Source organism: Rhinopithecus bieti, unplaced genomic scaffold, assembly GCF_001698545.2.
Source record: "Rhinopithecus bieti isolate Rb0 unplaced genomic scaffold, ASM169854v2 scaffold_13029, whole genome shotgun sequence".
Classification (NCBI taxonomy): domain Eukaryota; kingdom Metazoa; phylum Chordata; class Mammalia; order Primates; family Cercopithecidae; genus Rhinopithecus; species Rhinopithecus bieti.
In genome coordinates, this window is record NW_016807982.1 from 4,465,666 (window position 1) to 4,488,398 (window position 22,733).

The following is a 22,733-nucleotide window of genomic DNA, read 5'->3' on the forward strand; positions in this document are numbered from 1 at the left end:
AAAAAAAAAAAAAAAAAAAGATGTGGTGTCCTGATTCTCAGGAGGGGCAGCTACACTTACTCCATCACCCTGCCCCTCCCTGGGTCATTCAAAATAGGTCCCTGGACTTGAAGCATCTTTTCCTGCCCAACCCTATTTCTCTAGCCCAGTCTGTCATCTGAGGATCTGTGTGTCTGACTCAGAAACCCACTCTAGGTCTGCCTCGTGTTAGACATTAGAGAAATAGATTAGATATTTGCCCCACCCTCAAGGAGCTCCAAGTCTCATGAGGAAGACATGCAGATATACAAATATTACCAATTGGTGGGCAGATATACAAGTATTACCAAAAACAGGTCCGAGGTAGAGACATGCTGTGGAAGAGTCCTTGTAGGTGGAGAGTCATGAAGGGCTTCCTGTGACAATGTAACACCTGAACTGGGCTTTGAAGGATGAATAGGAGTTTGTCACTTTGTGTGTTCTTTCTAGGAGACTTGGTTTCTGAAAACAGAGTAACCTGCTTCTGTGAGCAGCTCTCTGAAGAGCACAAGGTGACTCTGAGTCCTTGTCCTTCAGGCCACTTTCATTGCTGTGCACCATGGTCAGGGCACTGGAGAGCAAGGAGCCCTCAGATCTTGCTCCTGCTCTCTGCCTCCCGGTTCTCCTCCACGGCCCTCAGCATAATTGATGGTGCAGTGATGCATGCTGGGCACCTTCTGCTCCCAGACTAGCAGCTCTCTCCTGGTCTGCTGCCCCAGAGCTCCCAGGAAATGGGCTCCCATGCCATTGGCTAGGGTTTCACGTGTTAGTGCCAGGTACATGTTGGGTTAGGGGGAGTCAGGGACAAGACCCAGAATGGCAGGCTTCTCCTGTCTGGGAGCTTCCAGACTTCATGCACACGTACATGTGTCACCCTCAGAACCTCATCCCCCATCCACCCCATCTCTACCTCCCTTAAGACCTTGATCCCCTCCTGGGGATAACTGACCCTGACCCCACAGTTCTTCCCGGCAGCTCTGCCTCCTCTTCCTCTTCCTGCCCTCTGAGAGGCTCCTCTGCCTTCCCGGAAGCCGCCATTGCCCATCCTGAATGCAGAGCAGCTCCACTCGGCGCCTGGCTCGGCACCCTTGTAGCTTCTTGGTTGCCAACTCCATCTTCACGCCTCTGAGAGGATCAGCTGTCAGCTGGTGCTGGAGATGGGGGAGATAGAGACAGGGAGAGATGCAGTGCAAGGAAGGGAGAGATGGAGAGAGGAGAGACGAAAGGAGGAAGGCAGAGACAGGGGCTGGGAAAGAAGGGCAAGAGAGAGAGTCAGAGGCTCCATGAAGGGGAAGTGGAGAGGATAAGACAGGTGAGGGGGAGACAGAGAGAAAGGGAAAGGCTGGAACAGAAGAAGGTGGCAACCCTGAAGGCGACTCATCTGCCAAAGTCCATTCCTGCCATTAGAAATGACTGAGACACAAAAACGCGGGTTTTTACACTCTATGCAGAGAAGACAGGGAAGACATGACCTATAGTGCACCAGAGAAGGGGCTGGTTTCCAGGGAGTTTGGGGAGCAGGAAGAACACTTACAGTTTAGCACACAAGCAGCACAAATACACTCGCATGCACGCACACACACACACAGAGATATACATATGCACACACATGCGCACACACACAGAGAGATATACATGTACACACAGAGGCACACATACACACATGCATGCAAATGTAGACACACACACAGAGAAAACCAGAGATACACATGCACACATGCAAACATGGACAGACACCCATACACAGACACATGCATACAGCACAGACATACTCATATACATACACACATGCAAACACAGAGACACACATCAACACAGACACATGGGCTCTTCAGGAGCTGAGTGGGTCAATGGCCCCACTGTGGGGAGGCTCAAACCTGTCTGTGGTCTGGAATGAGGGTTCTCTTCTCCTCCACATAAGTCACAGAGGCCAGGTCAACCCAGCTTCCCACTCCCGCTTTAGAGGGTGTGTCCACGCAGGATGCACGGTACCCCCAGCCAAACAGTTTCACACTGATCTGAGTCCCAGCACCCATCATGGTGGAGCTGTCCCCAAGCCCTTTTGTGCAGAGGGTAAGGAGGCACAGATAGGGAAGGGACCTGCCCAGGATCCCTCAGCCCAGCTGCATGGGGCTGGCCCTGAAGCCTGGGGCACCTGATCCTTGCCCCCATTTGGCTCTGCAGCTTCAGGGATTGCAGTGGGACCTGGACACTCTGTGGGCACAGGAGGTCTCCTGCTACTCACACCCCCCTCCCAGGAGAAACTTCTTTTCCAACCCCCAGCACAGGTCCCAGCCAAGTGGAGCCCGGACCTACTGCACCCTGAGAAGAGTGCAGTCTGGCTCTCTCTCTTGGCCTGTCTTAGGCCAGGCACTCTCTAGGCTGGGTGAGGCTGTCACTGCCAGCAGGGCAAGTGAGTGGGAGGCACATCCACTCAGTCTTGTCCCCTGCCAGCCTGGATGAATTCTGCTCTCAGACCAACTTTATGGGGGGTTATGAGACACTGGAAAGAGGGTCCCCCCTTCTGCTAGAGATGGAACAGAAGGGAAGAGGGGGCTTCAAGGTGGGAGAGAACCCAGTTGGAGGCAGGAAGACGAATAGGGTGGACAATGGAGAAAGTGCACCAGAAGCCAACCCAGAAGACTTAGAAATGCAACCTAACAAGGTCTTTCTGATGTTACCTGTGGTAGACCCCATGCTGGGAGCTGGCGGGGAGAGATACTGATGATAACGGGCACCCATTACTGACCACCCACTGACCTAGGTGTGCATGTCATAACTCTTTTGACCCTCACAATGTCTTGTGTACTGTTATTAACCCATTTTACAGGAGAGAAAACTGAGCCTCAGAGAGGTGAAGAGCCAAGCCTGAAATTCCAACCTGAGTAGCATCAAAGTCCATCTTTTTTCTTCCACATTTTCTGTCTCCCTGTGTGCACAAAGAGACAAACAAAGAATGCACAGATTAGAGCAGGAATTGCCCTTAAGCAGAGATTACATGTTTGGTGGGAAAAGATTTTTCATAAACTCATGTAGATGTAAGTTTAGCCTCCACGCCTGGAGCTAAGGTTACAGGAGAAGCCAAAGAGTGCAGTAGATTGTAGAAATGCCAGGCTCGGAGACCACACTGCCTGGACTGAACCCTGTATCTGCTGCTTCCTGGCTGTGTGGCCTCTTCCCTTGTCCCCAAAATGGGGATAGCAAAAGCTGGTACTTGCAGATGTCTCATGAGGTTTAAACGTGGTGATTTTATAAAGTACCTAGAACAGCTCCTGGCCCATAACAAGTGCTTGATAAACGGCAGCTACTGGTGTAGCTCAGGGAGACACTCCTCTGTTTAGCCGAGGGAGGAGGGGGACAGATGGGGAAGGGTTGGAAAGCAGGAGGGAAAACAATGGGGGAAGGAGCAGTGAGAGAGCACTGTGCGCTGAGCTCCCCCACCCCAAGATACCTCCCCCACCACCACTCAAGTGTGAGCACATCCTGAATGCTTGTTGAGACTGGATTTCTTACAAAACCCAATGAAGTAGCAGCTGAATTCTTCAACCCAAGTGGGCTCAGAGTAAAGGGATGCGAACCAGAGACCTCAAGTCTCCCAGATCTCATAGCAGTCCCAGGGAGGGAGAGGGACTCCTCCAAGTCACAGAGATTGGGAAGTTCCCCCAAGTCATAACTCAAATGCAAGAACATGGAGGCACCCAGCTGGCATTTGGGTTATCCAAGCTAGTGAGGTTTGTACAGTGTCAAGGGGTTGGTGTAATAATCATCTCAGCTGATACTCACTACATGCCTGCATTGTTCGAAGTATTTTACACACGTGATCTTTCTTATTTAAGCTTCAAAACAATCCTATGAGGTTGGTACCATTATTAGTTTAGTTATAGATTGAAACCAGAGAGGTTAAGCAACCTGCCCAAGGTTACACAGCTAACCATTGGTGAGGCCAGGAGGCAGACCCAGAAAGTCCAGCTCCAGAGTCCATATTTTTAGCCATTACTCCCATTACTTCGTGAGGAGAACCAATGGTAGAGAGCCACACTGGGCTTCCAGGAGAGTGCCCCCTGAGCCTGCCTCATCTCAGGTCTGCAGGCATGGTCACAGCACAAATGTGATAACCCAGCCAGGAGCCCTCATATTCCTGATTCTGGACTCAGCATCTCTCAGAGGCTGTAGTGAGCTCAGGGTCTGCACCACTCCCTACTAGGCACCGATCCATGTGAAGTGACAAGTGCCAGGATTGGGGCAACAGTGCCAACCTCAGCCAAACCTGTCACAGGCCAGCAGCTCTGAACCTACCAGGCACCATCCCTCCAGCCTGAGCCATGCTTTCCACTGAATACTTGGCTGACCAAGCCTGGCCCACCTCTTTCAGCACCCCTCTCCTGGCTGCATCCCACTGCTCAGATAATGCCACCATCTGGGGCCCATCTGCAGGGAGCCTGCCTGGTCGTTAGAGAGGGGGCATTTTCCATCTGCATCCTGTGGGAGCATCCTAGGACTCCATAAATCTCAGGTTGGGCAGAACAGCACCTGCCAGCAAAAGGCCAGGGTATAAAACACAATCCTGTTAGCATCCTTCTAGGGAGGACACAGGCCATGCCACTCAGGGTAACTCCAGGAAGATTTGTGCAATCAAAAAGGCAACTCATGGTGGAAGGAGCAAGGGCTTTGGAGTGGGATCCTTCATTGGAAGGGGCTTCAGGCAAGCCGGTTCAGTGATCTGAGCCAGTTTCTTTATCCGTAAGATGGAGATAATATAGCACAGATGTCACTGGAACTCCATCTTAATCATTTGCATATCCTTTACACTTAGAATAGGGCATGAGAGGGCTGGGCACGGTGACTCACGCCTGTAATCCCAGCACTTTGGGAGGCCGAGGCGGGAGGATCACGAGGTCAGGGGATCGAGACCATCCTGGCTAACACAGTGAAACCCCGTCTCTACTAAAAACACAAAAAATTAGCCAGGCATGATGGTGGGAGCCTGTAGTTCCAGCTACTCGGGAGGCTGAGGCAGGAGAATGGCATGAACCCAGGAGGCGGAGCTTGCAGTGAGCCAAAATCACACCACTGCATTCCAGCCTGGGCAACAGAGCAAGACTCCGTCTAAAAAAAAAAAAAAAAAATAGGACATGGGAAAGATGTTTGTGGAATGAATGAATGCAACCAATCCGATGGCCATTCTGCCTTCATTCTTGCTACCAGTGCCCCAATTCAGACCAGATGACAATTGTGCGTGATGGCTCTGAAAAAGTCATGGCAACCCTGTGTCCCTTTGTGGTGATTGGTATGGACGGGGCAGGGGGGTGGGTGTGTGACCCAGTTCTAGCCAATGGAATATAAGGAAAAGTCTACTGGGAGTTCTGGGATAGATTTCCATCTCTGATCAAAGAAAGGAGGTGTGTGAGGAGAGCACGCTTGCTCTTGAAGATTCCTTCCTGCTGTCAAGATTGTTAAGGAGAGTGGGGGGCTTGGTGACGAAGTAACCAGCTGGCAACCACAAGTGGAAACAACACCATCATGTGAGGATGGCAGGAGAGAAAGAGATGAGCATGGATTCTCAATGATATTGTATTACACTGGGCTGCCAAATCAGTCCTGGGAACTCCTACCATGAAGTCTTTAGTTGATTAACAATAAATGTCCACTAAGTTTAAGCTACTTCTAGTTTCTATGCAGACACTTGCAGCTGTAAACATTTCTATCTGACACAGTGACCAGTGAAGGAATGAATGAATGTCTTGTAGCCTGAGCAACGCTATGCAAATGTTTGTTATTGTTGACAACATTAATACGGTAACACCTCATTTATTTAGCATTATCAGCAATGGGCTTTGCTCAGAAGGAAAGATTCAAGATAATTGAAGTTTAAGCCCTTTAGGCACCAAAGTATTATTTTGATTTTAACTGATTTTGATTTTTAAAAATCCGAAATGCATCGCACCTCCATCTATCTCTCCCCTCTCTCTTCACCTCCCCCCTCCTCGTGTACATACACCCATACACAGAATGCTGATGAGAATTCATTTAACTTGGCTTGGACATGGTCCTCACCAGCAAATGCCCATCACCAAAGTGAGATGAACCTAGCAATTGCCCTGGAGCCTGCAGAGGTAGGGGTGAGGGTGGGGTGGAGATGCATAGTCTTGCTCTGATTTCCAGAGTCATCACCCCTTCCAGCCATGTCCTATCAAGCTACCAACAGTCACAGAATGACTGCCTCTTAGAACTCTCCCCAACTTGGACAGATTTCTCAGTCCTGAGCTGTAAAGCCAGACCACCATGCTTGCTAGACTTGTGTGCAAAATGGGTTCTCGCAGCAACCTCTGACCAAGGCACTGCCCAAAGGTGCCCAGGTGGGGAAGCCCAGGCTTCCACCCCAAAGAAGGGATCATTCATTTACTCAACAAATAGTTACTGAGCACTTATTCATTGAGGCAATAGAGGCTACGAATGCAAACTTTGGAGCCAAAGACCTGAGTTTAAATCCTGCTCCTACTATTTACAAGCAGTGTGAACCCAGGCAGGTGATATCCCCTCCCCGAGCCACAGTTACTCTTATCCATATAATAGAACTGAAAAAAAAACCCTTCCACATATGAATGAGGCTAGGAATAAATAAGTTACTGTGCCTAATGCCCTCAGAACAGTGACTTTTACTTGTAAAAGTAAAACAAATGTGAGCTATTGTCACCATGTTTACCATGTGCTGGGCTTTTTTCTGTGGACCAGAGCAATAATGGTTAACAAGAATGGCATGGCCTCCGTCCCAGGAAAGTAACAGTTAATCAAGGTTCCACTGACAGGAGGCAATACCCCAGTGAGACAGAGACTCAGCCAAAGGAGAAACTGGATGTGAATGATATTAAGGAGAAACACGTCTCTTCAGGGCTTGTTGGGACTGCCGGATTTCCTACCACATGTGGGATGCGTGGGGGCACCGTTTTACTCACATATTACATGCAGGGTGAACCTTAAGACCGGATCATGTAGGGACATCCGGTGCCTGGCAACTTGAGTTTATGTGTGGGAGGCACCTAGGACAGTGCTTGGCTAGGCCCGTTCTGAGAAAGGAGGTTTTCTGGGCAAAGTCAGGCACTCACAAGGGAACAGATGCTTGGCCTCAGAGAGCTGAATTTGAAGCTGCTGAGCTAACCTGCCAGGTCTCTGGGAGCCCTCTCCACTCCTCATTCTCTTCTTTGTTAAGCAGGAAATGCCAGTGCAGAATGCTGTTCCTCTGGTTAGCTTTCTGGGTGTTCTTTCTAGAGCATTCAAATCTCAGATACTGGTGGCACTTGATTTCTAATGTGTGGCCAAGCATATACAGTCATAGATAAGACTGTGAACCAAAGTTGCTAAGTGATCAGGAGGCAACCATTTTTGGCTCCCCCTTTTGTGTTATAGCTGTAGTATTTTCCTTTCTGTCTCAGGGCCTTTGTACAGGTGCTCAGAATGTCATTCCCCCAACACCTCTCCTCTTTGCCTACTCCTGCCCGTCCTTTAGATCTCAGCCCAGACATAGCTTGCTAAGGAAAACCATCCCGGATGCCAGGTTCCTTTCTTACAGAACTGTGTATTTTCCGCCAAATCTCAATCTATGTGATTATGTGAATAGTAATAGTGTCTGTAGCACCAGGAGGCAGGGATTGTGCCTGAGTTTTTTCCGCACTGTACTGCCAGCATCTGCACAGCTGGCCAGAGAAGGTGCTCGCTAGATATTTGCTAAAGAAAGAAATGAAGGTATGCTTAGTCCCTGGGTAAAGGGATGAACTTGGTCCCCATCTATGGGTTCCAGGGCTAATGAGGCCCCTTAATGGCCATCTTACCACTGTCCTGCCTCCAGGGGAGCCATTCTCCTGCTTAAACTGTGAATGATCCCCAGCCCTGGCACAACTTTTCCCACTGTGTGACTGGGCAGCATTACTTGTGTGGGGATGCTAGTATGTGTTACACGACCAAGGGTCGCATGGGATGTATGTTTGGAAAATCAGAAGGTAAATTCCCTCTTTCCCTCCCTCTCTCCCTCCCTCCCTCCTTCCTTCTTTCCTTCCTTCCCTCCCTCCCTCCTTCCTTCTTTCCTTCCTTCCCTCCTTCCTTTTTTCCTTCCTTTCCTTCCTTTCCCTCCTTCCTTTCCCTCCTTCCTTTCCCTCCTTCCTTTCCCTCCTTCCTTTCCCTCCTTCCTTTCCCTCCTTCCTTTCCTTCTTTCCTTTCCCTCCTTCCTTTCCTTCTTTCCTTTCTTTCCTTCCTTTCCTTCCTTCCTTTCTTTCTTCCTTCCTTCCTTCTTGGAAAGTGAAAATGGGGATGAGATGAGGCTCAGTGGATGCTGCACATAGTATCTGCCCAAACGAAGGTCATAGGCCAGACTCCACCGGCCACTTCTAGGTCCTCCCCTCACACAGCCTTTAATGGACGTTGAACAGAGCTGTCCACTCTTTCCTTCCTGACACATGGACTCCTCTGGGCCTCTAGGATACCATATTTCAGCTCACTGATACCCCCCACCTTGGATCTCCAAATGTTGGAGGGCCCAGGGGCTCAGTCCCTGACCTCTTCTCTGTATTCATTCTCTCTCAAGTGATCTCATGGAATCCACTGGCTTTAAGTGTCATCTCTCTGCTGGTATCACCTGTCTTGCCCTCACCACTGAGATCCAGATGCATTTACCCAGCTATCGATCCAAAAGCTCTACTTGGGTGACTAATAGGCACCTGAACTTGACAAGACCAAAGCAGGATCTTTGATTGTCCCCTCCCTGAAATGTGTTTCTTCTCTGGTCTTTCTACTTCAGAAAACGGCATCATTACTAACTTAGTCACTCAAGCCAAAAACCCTTCAACAGGTTAATCCATCAGTCAGGCCTGCAAGCTGTATTCCTAAACATAGCCTCAATCTACCCCTTTCTCACCATCTCCTCTGCTATCATGCCACCATCATCTCTCACTTGGACCATTTCAACAGCAAACTTGAAACATTTCAAACTTGTCCCTGTTTCCTTACTTTCCTCCGCAATTCTTCCCATTGCAATAGACCACAGGGATTTGGAAAGAGTGGGGGCTTCAAAGTCAGACAAACCTGGGTTCATATCCTGGTGCTACCATGTATTATCTATGTGACCTTGAAGGAATGACTTACCTTCTCTGAGGTTCAGTTTCCCATTTGTAGAATAAGGATTAAAGCAACCAACTTGCTTTGGAGATGAGGTGTCCATAGGGTCTTCTCTCCTACAGTTGAAATAATGAAATGGGGCTGAATTTGAATTTGCTAGGAAAACACAAAATCAGACTAAACATCATGGGAGAATTGCATTGGGAAAAATGCACGTGGTAAGTCTTGTGACCATCATAATTGTACCTACTAAGTAAGTGTCATGCCCTGGCTCAGGTGATGCACATATACTAATGTTTGCTTTTTAAAAACAACCCCATGAGACACACCCATGTGGGAGACTCAGAGTAATTAAGTAACTTGTCGAAAGGCACACAGCTTGTAAATAGGAGGGCCAAATTTTGCAACCTGATTCCCTGACGCTGGAGAAGCCCGTGCTTTCACTTTGTATGGTTACGTCACATGAGATCAGGCGCATTCAGGGTGGTTTGACTGTAGCCTGCATGGCCAGATCAATGTACAATACAGCCCTACCCACGTGGAGGCAGAGAGCCCTGGACTTGGAGTTGGACTTGGGCTTGAGTTTAGGCTCCTCAGTTTGTAAAAAATATGCCTCAGTCAAACCACTAAATCTCCCAGAATATCTATTTCCATATGAGAGAAAAAAAAGTGTCAACACAATGGTATTACCATATTGGGAGGTGCGTTTGTCTGTTTTGCATCACTATAAAGGAATACCCGAGACGGGATAATTTATAGAGCAAAGAGGTTTATTTGGCTCATGTGTACAATTGTACAAGTGTACAAGCATGGCGCCCGCATCGTCTTCTGTTGAGGCCTCAGGAAGCTTTTACTCATGGCAGAAGGTGAAGGGGGAGCAAGAGCATCGCATGACCAGGGAGGAATCAAGAGAAAGAGGAGGAGGTGCCAGGCTCTGCTTTACAATCAGATCTCGCGATAACTAACAGAGTGAGAACTCACTCGTTAGTGTGGGAGGGCGCCAGGCCACTCATGAGGAGTCCATCCCCGTGACTCAAACATCTCCCACTAGGCCCCGCCTCCAGCATTGGGGATCACATTTCCACATGAGATTTGGAGGGAATACACATCCCGACTATCTCAGGTGGCGTGAAATCAAATGCAATATTATGTGTTAAAGTATCCTGGAAACTATAAACACATAAATGGTTCTTTCCTCGCATCGTATTTGTGGAAAATACGAGCCCAGAGAGGCTGCGCCTCTCTTTGGGGCTGAGTCCTACTTCTTCGTGGGCTCTTTTACATCCAGAATTACTACGCTGTCCCCATAGTTGCTCTGTTTTATTGACTTAGTTTCTCTATTAAACTCTCCAGGCTCCCTCCTCCGGGCTCCGTCTTTCTCTCCCACTGCTTCAGCCTCCTGGGAACCCTGCCTAGAGTCCATACTTGGAAGAAAATATCTGCAGCAGCAACTCCCATTGTACATTATGAGTATTCACACCCCTAGGGAAGACAAGAGTGTTTTTAGCCCACATGTAATAGTAAAGATTTTCTCCAGTTCCCATTTCCGGAGATACATTTTTTACCTGGGACTGGAGTTGGGAGAGGTTGCTTCTCTTCGGACCCGCGGCTTCCTCTGCTTCCCTGCGATAAAGGCCCCAACCCATGCTGGGCGGGAGGAGTTGGGCGCAGTGATACCTGTGGCCAGTGGGGGGCAGCAGAGGGCAGCAGAGCAGGAATCACGAGGGCTGGCAGAGACGGCGGGTGGTGCTGCGGCTGCGGTGAGGGGCCCTGGGCGGAAGCGCAAGGCCACTGGGTCTGCTCTGCCCCAGATCCCCAGGCCGCACTTTCTGAACTGGCCTGGATTAGACAGCAAAGACGTGGGAATTGTTTCCAGAAGACCGGTGGAGAGAACATGTCAGTAACAGTGTGACAACCTGGTGGCTCCAAGTGACAGAGACTCAATTTGAACCAGACAAGGCAAAAAGAAGACTATGGCTCACGGAGCCCGGGTTTCAGGGAGAGCTGCAACCAGGAACTCCAACGCTATCAGGACCATCTCCCTCCTCTCTCTGTGTTGGATTTATCCTTTCCGCCTGCAGATTGGTTTCTTCCAGGGACCGGAACCACTGCCACCAGCAACTCTTGGCTCAGATGTTGCGTAATTTGTTGTTTTCCCTGAGTTCTGATGGGACAAACCTCAGGGGAGGACCTTCCATAGTCTCCGCGTGGTGCAGTCATGCTCTCCTCTGCGGCTGGGGGTGGCGTCCTCTTACTGGCGGCTGGGGCTGCATCCGGTGCACTCTCCAGGTGAAGGGCTCTCTCTGTGGAGGAATAGATGGGCGCCATTCACATCAACACACCTTCCCTTCGGCACAACAGCACCAGCCTATGTCTCTGATTTGTGAACTGACTTTCAGAAATCAGGGTGGCAACTTCACTCACCCCTACTCTTCCTGAAATGAAGGGACAGTGTCCTAGGAGGACCGCAGCTTGTCTCTCCATCTTTTTTTTGGTTTTGTTTTTGTTTTTTTGAGACAGAGTTTCTCTCTGTCACCCAGGCTGGAGTGCAGTAGTACCATCTTGGCTCTCTGCAACTTCTGCCTCCTGGGTTCAAGCGATTCTCCTGCCTCAGCCTCCCAAGTAGCTGGGATTACAGGCATGTGCCTCCACGCCCGGCTAATTTTTGTATTTTTAGTGGAGACAGGGTTTCACCATGTTGGCCAGGTGTTTCTCCAGACCTCAGGTGATCTGCCCGTCTCGACCTCCCAAAATGCTGGAATTACAGGAGTGAGCCACTGCGCCCTGCTGGGCCTCTCCATCCTAAATTCACCTCTCTGCCGGTTGCCTTGGTGAAAGCTGACCTACAGAAGGGGTCATCATTAAGAGAGTGCCTGAGCTGAAGGGCAGGAAAGGAGAGGAAGGGTCTGAGCACTTTAGCGAGGCCTCAATTAGGATCAGCAAATAAGAGATTGTTGCAAATGTTCTGCAAGATGCATTGTATAGAGTGATTCACTGTGTGCCTGACATTTCCTGATAGCCCTGAAAGCTAAGCAGGGGCTGCTTAGTGTTGCAATAAATGTTACCATCTGAACATTATTAGTGGTGTCTTCTGACCTGCCAGGTTATCTGCTGAGTCAAAGATGATGGGGGCGTCCGTGGAGATTTTAGGAGACCCGAGCAGTGTCCTGGAGCCCCCAGAGGAGGAGACAACAAAGGATGGGGAGAGTGGTGCCACACACATCTGGGTGCAGGATCTGCCACGAGTCTGGTGGTTGGGGAAGGTTGGGGAGACAGGACTGAGGGAACTGGTCAGACCTTTGGACAATTTTTACCCAGATTCCTTACATGTGTAAAGCATTCAAATGCACCACCTTGTTTGACCCTGCCAGCCTTTGGTTCCATTTTACAGTTGAGGAGACAGAGAGAGAGAGAGAGAGAGAGAGAGAGAGAGAGAGAGAGAGAGACAGTGACTTGTTTAGAAATCCCAAAGTCAGTCAGCAGAGTTGGGACTGGGACTCAGGTTTCCTGGTGCCCAAACCAGGTCACTCTCTGTTCTCTGGAGGGTGGAACAGAGGCAACTGGAACAGGAAAAAAAGAAGGCAGCTGCTGGGACACAAGCATAGACATCTGGGGATAGAGGCCATTCAGCAAGCAGCACCTGGGTCCAGACCTTGCAGCACACTGCAGGGTGCACAGGGGAGCTCTGTAAAGTGAGTCCCTGGGGCTGCCACACTGAGAATTCCCCACTGCTGAATGCCCTTGGAGCAAATGGGTGTGTATTGACTTTTCCTGCGAATGATTGCATCCCACCTTTTGGCACCTTCTGCACACCCAGGTCTATCTCCTGAGCTCCAATCTGCGTCTGCATCTAGAACATCCCTATTAGAAAGCCCGCAGGCAGCTCACACTCCCTACTTCTCAACCTGTCAGCTCCCCCCATTCCCCAAACTGCTCCTTCTCTGGGGTCTGACCTCTCTGTGAGAGTCATCTCCCCCAAATCATTCAAGTCAGAAATCTGAGCATTGCCCTCAAGTTCTACTTCCTCTCTGCCTCAAATCCAGTTAATCATCAAATCTCCTGGATTCCTCTTCCTTAATATCACACAAATACACCCTGGCACAAGTCCCATCCTGTGCCAGGTAAGCCAGACCATGGAAGCTGGAAGGGCTTCTCCAAGCAAACTTCTTCCCAGGAGATGGCAGGTGCTGAGGTTGAGGCATGAGGAGAGATGCACCCATTGGGGAGGGGGCAGCAGACTTGGCATCCTTTGGGGAGGGAAAGTGAGCATGGAACAGAACTGTTGACAGACTCCAGGCTGCTATATTGGGAAGATTTGACAACACACACAAGGAGAGAGTGAGGGCGCGTTGATGGCTGGTGAGAGGCGCGGGGGCCGGCTGGGGACGTGCTGCCACCGCCCACGCAGGAGGAAGTTGGGAACAGATTGCTTGGGACCTGTGCCAGCCTCCTGAAGAGCCATCCACTTCCTTCCCTCTCTCCTGGCTCTGGCACCTGCCGAGCAATTGGGGAAGGGGCTGCCTGGTTGTAGCCAGTCTGGCCAGCGACATGGGCTGTGAGGATGTGTGCTGAGATGAGAATCTAGCTTTGCATGGAAGAGTCTCTGCCATTTCCCATCCAACATCAGCCTGCACCTTTCTATTCCCATCCTGTCTCTCTCCCTTTCCTATCTCCCACCCATATTTATCAGTACAGGACATTTCAAGTTTTGTTTGTTACTGTCTTACCTTGAGTGGACGAGGAAGCAAGAGAGTGAATTTTATTTATTTTAGTGTTCCGGGTAATAATTAATCATACTCTGACTCGCCCCCCACACCCAGCTGGTCAGGGACCAACTAAACAATTACACAGGAATGGGGCAGATGGAGATCAAAGAAGTATCACCTTTACCATGAATACTATCAATACCAGTTAATAGTATCTAGAATCATCTGTGCAGTGAGAGGGGATTCCTGACTACAGTCACGGAGAATGTGGCCTGGAAGTGTGGTCATAACTGGGCCTCCAAGACCTCCTTCTCTACACTTACCATCCAGAAACAAGCAGAACTGGACAACAGCAGGTGTCTCCCAGGGGATAGTCTCAGGGCCCAATCCACCTCTCATGTTCCTTCTCCCCAATCTCCCATCAGATGAATCATTCCCTATGGCATCAATAGGGATCTTTCTACTTCAATACCCCTGGGCATATGGCAGGATTACATTTTCTGACCCCACAAGGTTGAGCAAGACTTGGCTGTAAAGTAAAAATGTAAATGAATTCTAAGTATTAGTACCCTCCCCCTTGCCCAGATGATATAGAGAAGTTGAGAGAACAGTGATTAGACTCCCACATCACTGAGTAGGAAATAAGAAAATGAGAAATAGCCTCCTTTGAAAGGGCTTAAAGTGAGAGTTCAACTCATTGAACACATGCCGGTGGCTTGGGGAGAATTGAAACTGGCCATCTTTAATTCCTCTGATTTTAATTTCTTTATTTTAGGGGCTGTTCTGCAACACTGCTTCATTTATTCCCATCCCATCTCCTGGAGTCCTCTGAAATGGGATCTGTATTCTCACTGGATCAGCTGTCTCTCCTAGGACAGGGATTGTGGGGAAGATAATAGATTCTAAGAGACTGGCAAGTTTCTGTCCTGCCCCCATCTTCTCTTCCCCTCTGTGAAGAGCATTAGGGGTACATCTGTGAGAGACCCAGCATGTGGGATGGGTTGAACCTGTCTTGTTGGCTCCCTGTCTTCCTGCCTGGGCCCTCTTTGGCTCTCCCTGCCTCAACTCTCTCGTTCTCATCTAACCTCCTCCTCAGCTCTCCACATCACATGCCCACACGACTTCCTGACCTGGCTGGAATCTGGGTATGTTCACAATGACCTATTCTCTGGAAAACTGCTGGTGCTGATGAGGTTGGTGATCACCTGCTTCATAAGCCAGGCAGGCACTGTTTTTTTTTTTTTTTTGTTGAGACAGAGTCTTACTCTGTCTCCCAGGCTGGAGTGCAATGGCGCGATCTTGGCTCACTGCAACCTCAGCCTCTCTTGTTCAAGTGATTCTCCTGCCTCAGCCTCCTGAGTAGCTGGGATTACAGGCACCCACCACCATGCCCAGCTAATTTTTGTATTTTTAGTAGAGACAGGGTTTCACCATGTTGGCCAGGCTGGTCTTAAACTCCTGACTTCAAACGATCCACCTGCCTTGGCCTCCCAAAGTGCTAGAATTCCAGGTGTGAGCCACTGCACCCAGCCAGCCAGTCAGTTTTGTCCCTCATGTCTCTCAGTGACAAGGGGTCTTAACTGCCATTCAGAGACCTGGGACAAAGTCCAGCAATGAACGAGTTCCTGGGAGGAAGGACTTGAGCAGAACTTGTTGATGGCATGTGTGTTGGGGGTGGGGCCACAATCTGTGAAGACCCCTAAGCTGACCAGTTAATACTATCTAGAACCACCCGGGCAGTCAGAGGGGATTCTTGGACTCAAGGTATTAGAGTCAGATGTCTGACCATGTTTTGACTCTGACAGTAACTGCATGACCTTGGGCAAGCCCGTTCATCTCGTGGGGCGTCATTGTCCCATTGTGCAATGGGTGCCTGTGGCCCAAGTGACCCCCTGCTGGGTCCACCGATGAGAGCATGGCTGAGAGAAGCCCTGAAGCGCCAGATGCTCTGCAATTGCCATTGACACTGATGACCGGCAATTCTCACCAGTCATCACCTGTGACATTCTGGAAGACAGCCGAGTCAGGTACCCAGGGGCAAGGACAGGGCTTCTAGCTGGGGCACCCTGGAGGACTCTGGAGGAAACCTGCCCATTGGCTGGGCCTGGAGGAGGGTCAGGATTTCAACAAGCAGAGATGGAGGCATTTCATGCCAGGGGTAAGGCTCATGTGGATGTTGGTGGGCTGAGGGGGCGCCACCTAGAGGTGGGCGTTCAGGTGTGTGAGTTGATGTATGAGGTTTCTTGGGAGAGCAGATTTGCAGAAATTCTGGCATCTCAGGCCGGGGAGGCTGGAGAGCTCAATGTGGCCAACTCATTGTTTTCACAGATGAGCAAACCAAGACTCAGAGAGGGGCAGCGGCATTTGTGCTCTACAGCGAATTGGATAGCTCAGAGCTGGGATCCATGGCTCCCAATTCCTCCAATTCCAGAGGCCTCAAATGCCCAGCTAAAGCACTGGATTTGATCCTGCTGCCCCTGGGAAGGATTTGATGCCTTTTGAGTGGGGAGGTGTTGCTGAGAGACAATAGTGGACAGATTGGGTTGTCTTTGCCTCATGTCTTGTTGCCCTTTCGGCTCATGACACAGACATCCCGGGGTCTGCTCGGTGTTGTGCCCCCTCAAGTCTGGATACTGAGCTGAACCATGGGCCTGCCTCTAGATTGGAGGCCCCCAGTCCTGGCTGCATGTCAGAGTCACCGGAGAGCAGAACAGAAGAAAGATGCCCAGCCCAGCTCAGGGCTGTGAAACCCACTCTCTACAGGTGACTCTCTCCGGGCCAGCCTGGTCCTCAGGGCTCCATGGGGAGATCACAAAGTCCCCCTGGAGGAGGAGTCTGAGAAGAACATGCTGGAAGTGTGACTTGTTATAGCTGTATTTGCAGAAGCACATGACGAGGGCAGGGATGGGCCACGTGTGTCAAACACCCCAACCCAGACCCGCTGAGCTGCACATTTCCAATCCCATCCCATGCCCTGTCGGAGGCTCCTCACCCTTCGGCGGATTCTAATGATACAGCGGGCCCTGCCATCTCCATCTGCCATGAATTGCTAACTATTGCTGCCTCTGCTATAGTCATTAGCAACTCAACATTAATATCCCCCATGTCCATCACTGCGGTGATTAGGATCCTGGACTTGCAGGGCGCCTCACTGGAGGCAGGGTGTGAGGTGGATCCCCAGGGCCTGGCTGCCCTGCCCTGAGTGGGTGGGGAAGGAAGGGGACAGGCCAGCTTGTTAAATCTAATTACCTGGCTCCAGACAGTGGGCCCGAGCTCTTCTGAGAGCTGGCTCTGCCCACCGTGTAATCCTCTGCCTGCCTCTCCGCCATAACGAGCCGGCCCGCCACCAGCTGCCACGCGGCTAGAAGGGGCTGAGTTTAATTGCTACCCCAAATGTCAGCCCTTTCAAACCCACAGTATTTCATCACTTACCTTTAAAGAAGAGGGGAAAAAAAAATCAATTTGGACCGGGAGTTTCGGCAGCAAAGCCTGCAGAAAGGGCTGCCCAGTTCTTCAGGGGAACGGTTCTTTTCATTAAAATAGCTATTTTTAAAACTCTCTCTCTCTCTTTAACAGGAGATGAAAAATCCCAGCTACAAGAAGAAACCCTTTCATGAGGGAATAATAATATAAAAAAAGAGTTTAAAAAAGCCCACTTCTAAAATGGGTCCCCCTTTTTTTTTTAACCTCTCAAAGGTTAAAAAAAGAAAAGAAAATGGTTTTATTCTCAAAGGGCTTTCACACGTGTGATCTCGTCTCAACTACACAGAAGCTTGGGGTGCTGGGGGAGGGCAGGTGTCATTGTCCCCATTTTACAGATGAAGGAACGAGGCCCCAAGATGAAGGAATAAAGGCTCTGCTGTGGGGAGGGAGTCCTGCATCTATTTAGGGGGCAGGAAAAAGAATCCCCATTTTCTGCTTTCCAGACTGGACTCTTCTTACGGGACCACGTGTCCTGTCCCCAGATACACCCACATGCCAAATTCAAGCTATTTACCTACTAGTCAGAAAGTAGAAAAAGGGGACATTAAAAAAAAAACCCACAGAGACTCGTTGGAGTTTAACACTCATTTAACTCTCCGTGANGGAATAATAATATAAAAAAAGAGTTTAAAAAAGCCCACTTCTAAAATGGGTCCCCTTTTTTTTTTAACCTCTCAAAGGTTAAAAAAAGAAAAGAAAATGGTTTTATTCTCAAAGGGCTTTCACACGTGTGATCTCGTCTCAACTACACAGAAGCTTGGGGTGCTGGGGAGGGCAGGTGTCATTGTCCCCATTTTACAGATGAAGGAACGAGGCCCCAAGATGAAGGAATAAAGGCTCTGCTGTGGGGAGGGAGTCCTGCATCTATTTAGGGGCAGGAAAAGAATCCCCATTTTCTGCTTTCCAGACTGGACTCTTCTTACGGGACCACGTGTCCTGTCCCCAGATACACCCACATGCCAAATTCAAGCTATTTACCTACTAGTCAGAAAGTAGAAAAAGGGGACATTAAAAAAAAAACCCACAGAGACTCGTTGGAGTTTAACACTCATTTAACTCTCCGTGAGATCACAGCCATCCTTTCTTCCCTAGGGAGAATTTTTTCCCCATTCCTTTAGAAGAAAGGAACGTAATTCTTTTGGAGATTACATTCCCTGGAAACTGGTTTCTTAAGCTTCCGCCTGAAGAAGTGTTCCAAAGTCTGCAGACTAATTAACCCCATTGTTCAGAATTAATCACCTCAGGAATATTTGGAGTCAACAAGAAATGTATCAATTGGGCTCTTAATAAACCTAATGAAACGACTCAACATAAAGGCATATGAAATAGACTTTTAAAACATTAGCATAAACCACCAGCCTCCCAGAGCTCTCGGCAGCACAATCAATCTTAATTGACACTTTATTAGCACCAAGAATTGCTATCAACTTGGCAGGTCCCCCCACATTGCCTGCTGAAATGATAGACAAAGTGTTTTTTCTTTCTTTTTTTCTTTTTTTTTAAAGAAAGGAAAAAAGAGAAAAGTGGCTTGCAGATTTTGGTGAATGAAGACAGAGGAGAAAGTGAATCGAGTCGTGGGGCAGAATGGAAGTGACTGGGTCCACAGCTTCTCCCCCGCTCACCGGGAGTCCAGTGGAGGCAGGGGTTTCAGCCACCATATCCTGCAGGGTTGAGGAACTGTCATTGACACACAGCAGGAAACTGCCCCAATTGTCTGCTTGACTGTGTTTACCAGGAGAGGCATAGCTGGAGTATTTGGGGGGCAGGGTGGGGCGCGGGGAGTCCGGGCGCAGATGGAAATGAGAGAAAGCTGTGAGAAGGCGCTTGGAATTATTTTTGCATTTTTGCTTCTCTTGGGATGAAACACTTGCTCCCAAAGGTTGGGGACTGTTTCTAATCCCGTATTATTCAGTTCCTCTTAATTTCTAATATTTCTGTCCTAAACTTGGAATAAATGTCAGAAAAGGCCAAATTCTCCCAGCGATCTCAAGTCAACCATGAGCCAGGACATAAAACACCCTGGGGTTTTATTTCAAGAGACTTCACACCATTTGGTTGTTTGTCCTGGGTGTCTATGAATACTCCGACACGGCCATCTTCTCTCTTCCCTTCCGCCTCTTTCTTTTTCTCCTTCTCCCCTTCCTCCTTCTGTGATTCTTAGGGACAGTTTTAGGGCTTGGCTCAGCTGGGTGAGGTGGCCCCACACTTTATGGAGTGGGTCCTGTTTGCTTGGAGCAGCTTGGGAGGAAGAAGGCTTAGGAAGAACACGGTGCTGTCCCAGAGCGGGCACTGGCCACCGCAAAGCATCAAGCCCAGGACAGAGGTCTGGGAAGTGTAGAGGAGGCAGCTCGAGCTTGATTTGAGACCGATAGGACAGGCTGGCAAGTCCTATCTCATGGCCCCAACTTGGATTAGAGTTCTGCCTTGTGAAGATATTACTAATATAACACAGGCTCTAGGGCCAGCCTGCATAGATTTGAATCCTGGCTCTGCTGCTTCTTAGCTGTGTAACTTTGTATGCCCCAGTAACTTCATCTGTAAAATGGGATGATAATAGTATTAGCTCCTGAAAGCATTGTTATAAAGATTAAGGGAATACTGTAAAGTTCTAAGAACCATGCCTGGCATAGAATGAGCACTATACCAGTACTTTCTTCTTGATATTTATAAAAGAAGCTAGAGGAAAGTAATAGTTAATATTTATCGATCACTGATTCACTATGTGATGTGATGAAAAGCTTAGGGTGGAAGGAGTTGTGAGAGGGGAGAGTGAACAGGGTCAAACACTCCAGATCAATAAGATACTGACCACTGAGACATTGGTGAGCAATGGATCCAGACTTGTTGGAATCTGAGGTCGGGTGAGGTCAGGCACAGTTGCAAGCACTTCACATGTACTCTCTTGTTCTCACAGAATCTTATGAGGTAGGTACAATACTTACCATCATTTTACACACAAGGAAACTGAAATACATAGTAATAAGTATTTTGCTCAAGATCATATAGATAGTAAGTAACAGAACTAGGATTCAAACCCTGGCAGTCTGGATCCAACATCTGTAATCTTGGTCAGTTAGCCATGTACTGGTTGGGCAGTGGTGCTTCAATTTTGAAAGACAAATTCAAATCCAACATCAAAGAACATAACCAAACATAACCACAACCGTTTCTCTAAAAGTCCTGTCAGAGCTCAAGTCAGAGAAGAGAACTCTGGGGTCTTTCTCTGAAGGTGATTTAGTTTGTTCTTCTAGCATAATGGACAAACTGATCCTAAATCTCCTATGGAAATGCAAGGGACTCCAGGTAGCCAAAAACAATCTTGAGAAAGAACAAAGCTGGAGAACTCACAGTTCCTGATTTTAAAATTTACTACAAAGACACAATAATCAAAACAATGTGGTGCTAGCACAAGGGCAGACACATAGATCAATAGAATAGGGTTGAGAGTCCAGAAGCAATCCCATACATCTGTGATTTTTGACAAGGGTGACAAAATCAATCAATAGGGGAAAGAATAGTCTTTTTTTCTTTTTTTTCTTTTGAGATGGAGTTTCCCTCTTGTTGCCCAGGTTGGAGTACAATGGTGCGATCTCGGCTCACTGCAACCTCAGCCTCCTAGGTTCAAGCGATTCTCCTGCCTCAGCCTCCCAAGTAGCTAGGATTACAGGCACATGCCACCACACCTGGCTAATTTTGTATTTTTAGTAGAGACAGAGTTTCTCCACGTTGGTCAGGCTGGTCTCAAATTCCAGACCTCAGGTGATCTGCCGGTCTCAGCCTTCCAAAGTGTTGGGATTACAGGTGTGAGCCACCACGGCCTGCCGAGAATAGTCTTTTTAATAAATAGTGCTGGGACACTTGATTATCCATGTGCAAAAGAACAAATTTGGACCCTTACCTCCGATCATATAAAAAAGGGAAGTCAAAATGCAAAGACCTAACTGTAAGAGCTAAAACTATAAAAACTCTTAGAAGGAAACAAAAGTATAAATCTTAGTGATCTTGGATTAGGCAACAGTTCCTTAATTATAACACCAAAACCACAAGCAGCAAAAGAAAAACTAGATATACTGACTTCAACAAATTAAAAATGTTTGTGTATCAAAGGATACTATTAAGAGAGTAAATAAACAACCTACTGAATGGGAGAATCTATTTGCAAATTATGTATCTGAGAAGAGTCTAGCATCCAGAATATATAAAGAACTCTTACAACTCAACAACAAAAAGACAACCCAATTTAAAAATGGGTGAAGGATCTGAATAGATATCTTTCCAAAAAAGATTTACAAATGGCCAATACACACATGAGAAAATGCTCAACATCATTAGTCATTAGAGAAACAAAAATCAAAACCACATGAGATACCACTTTACACCCACTAGGATGGCTTCATAAAAAACAAAAAGGAAAATAACAAGTTCTGGCAAGGATATGTAGAAATTGGAACCCTCATACAGTGCTGGTGGGAATGCAAAATGGTGTAGTCATTGTGGAAAACAGTTTGGCAGTTCTTCAGAAAGTTAAACATATAGAGGTACCATATGATCCAACAATTTCACTCCAAGGTATATATCCAAGAAAATTGAAAACATATGTTTCCACAAAAACTTGTACACGAATGTTCATAGCAGCAATACTCATAATAGCCAAAAAGTAGAAACAATCCAAATGTCCATCAAACGATGAATGGATAAACAAAATGTGGTCTATCCACAGAATGGGATACTCATCAGTCGTAAAAAGGAACGAAGTACTGGTACGTGCTGCAACATGGATGAACCTTGGAAACGTTGTACTAAGTGAGAGAAGCCAGACATGAAAGACCACCTACTATATGCTTCCATTTATATTAAATGCCCAGAATTGGGAAGTTCATAGAGACAGAAAGTAGATTAGTGGTTGCCAGGGCTGAAGGGATTGAGGAGTTGGGAGATACTGCTAACAGGTATGGGGTTTCTTTTGGGAGTAATGGAAATGTTCTGGAATGAGAAAGTGAGGATGGTTACACAACATTGTGAATATACACCCCTCCTCCAACACACAGAATTATACATTTAGAAATGGTTAAAATGGCAACTCAGCACTTTTGGGGGCTGAGGTGGGAGGATCCCTTGAGGCCAGGAGTTTGAGACCAGCCTGGGCAACATAGTGATACCTCTATCTCTACACAAAATAAAAAAAAAAAAATGATCTGGGTGTGGTGGTGTGTGCCTGTAGTCCCAGCTATATGAGAGGCTGAAGCGGGAGGATCACTTGAGCCCAGGAGTTTGAGGCTGCAGTGAGCTGTGACTCTGCACTCCAGCCTGACTGACAGAGCAAGGGTCTGTTGCCAATCCCCCCCCCAAAAAAACAGTTAAAATGATGAACTTCATGCTGTGTGGATTTTATTTCAGTTTTAAAAATTGCAAAAGAGGCCG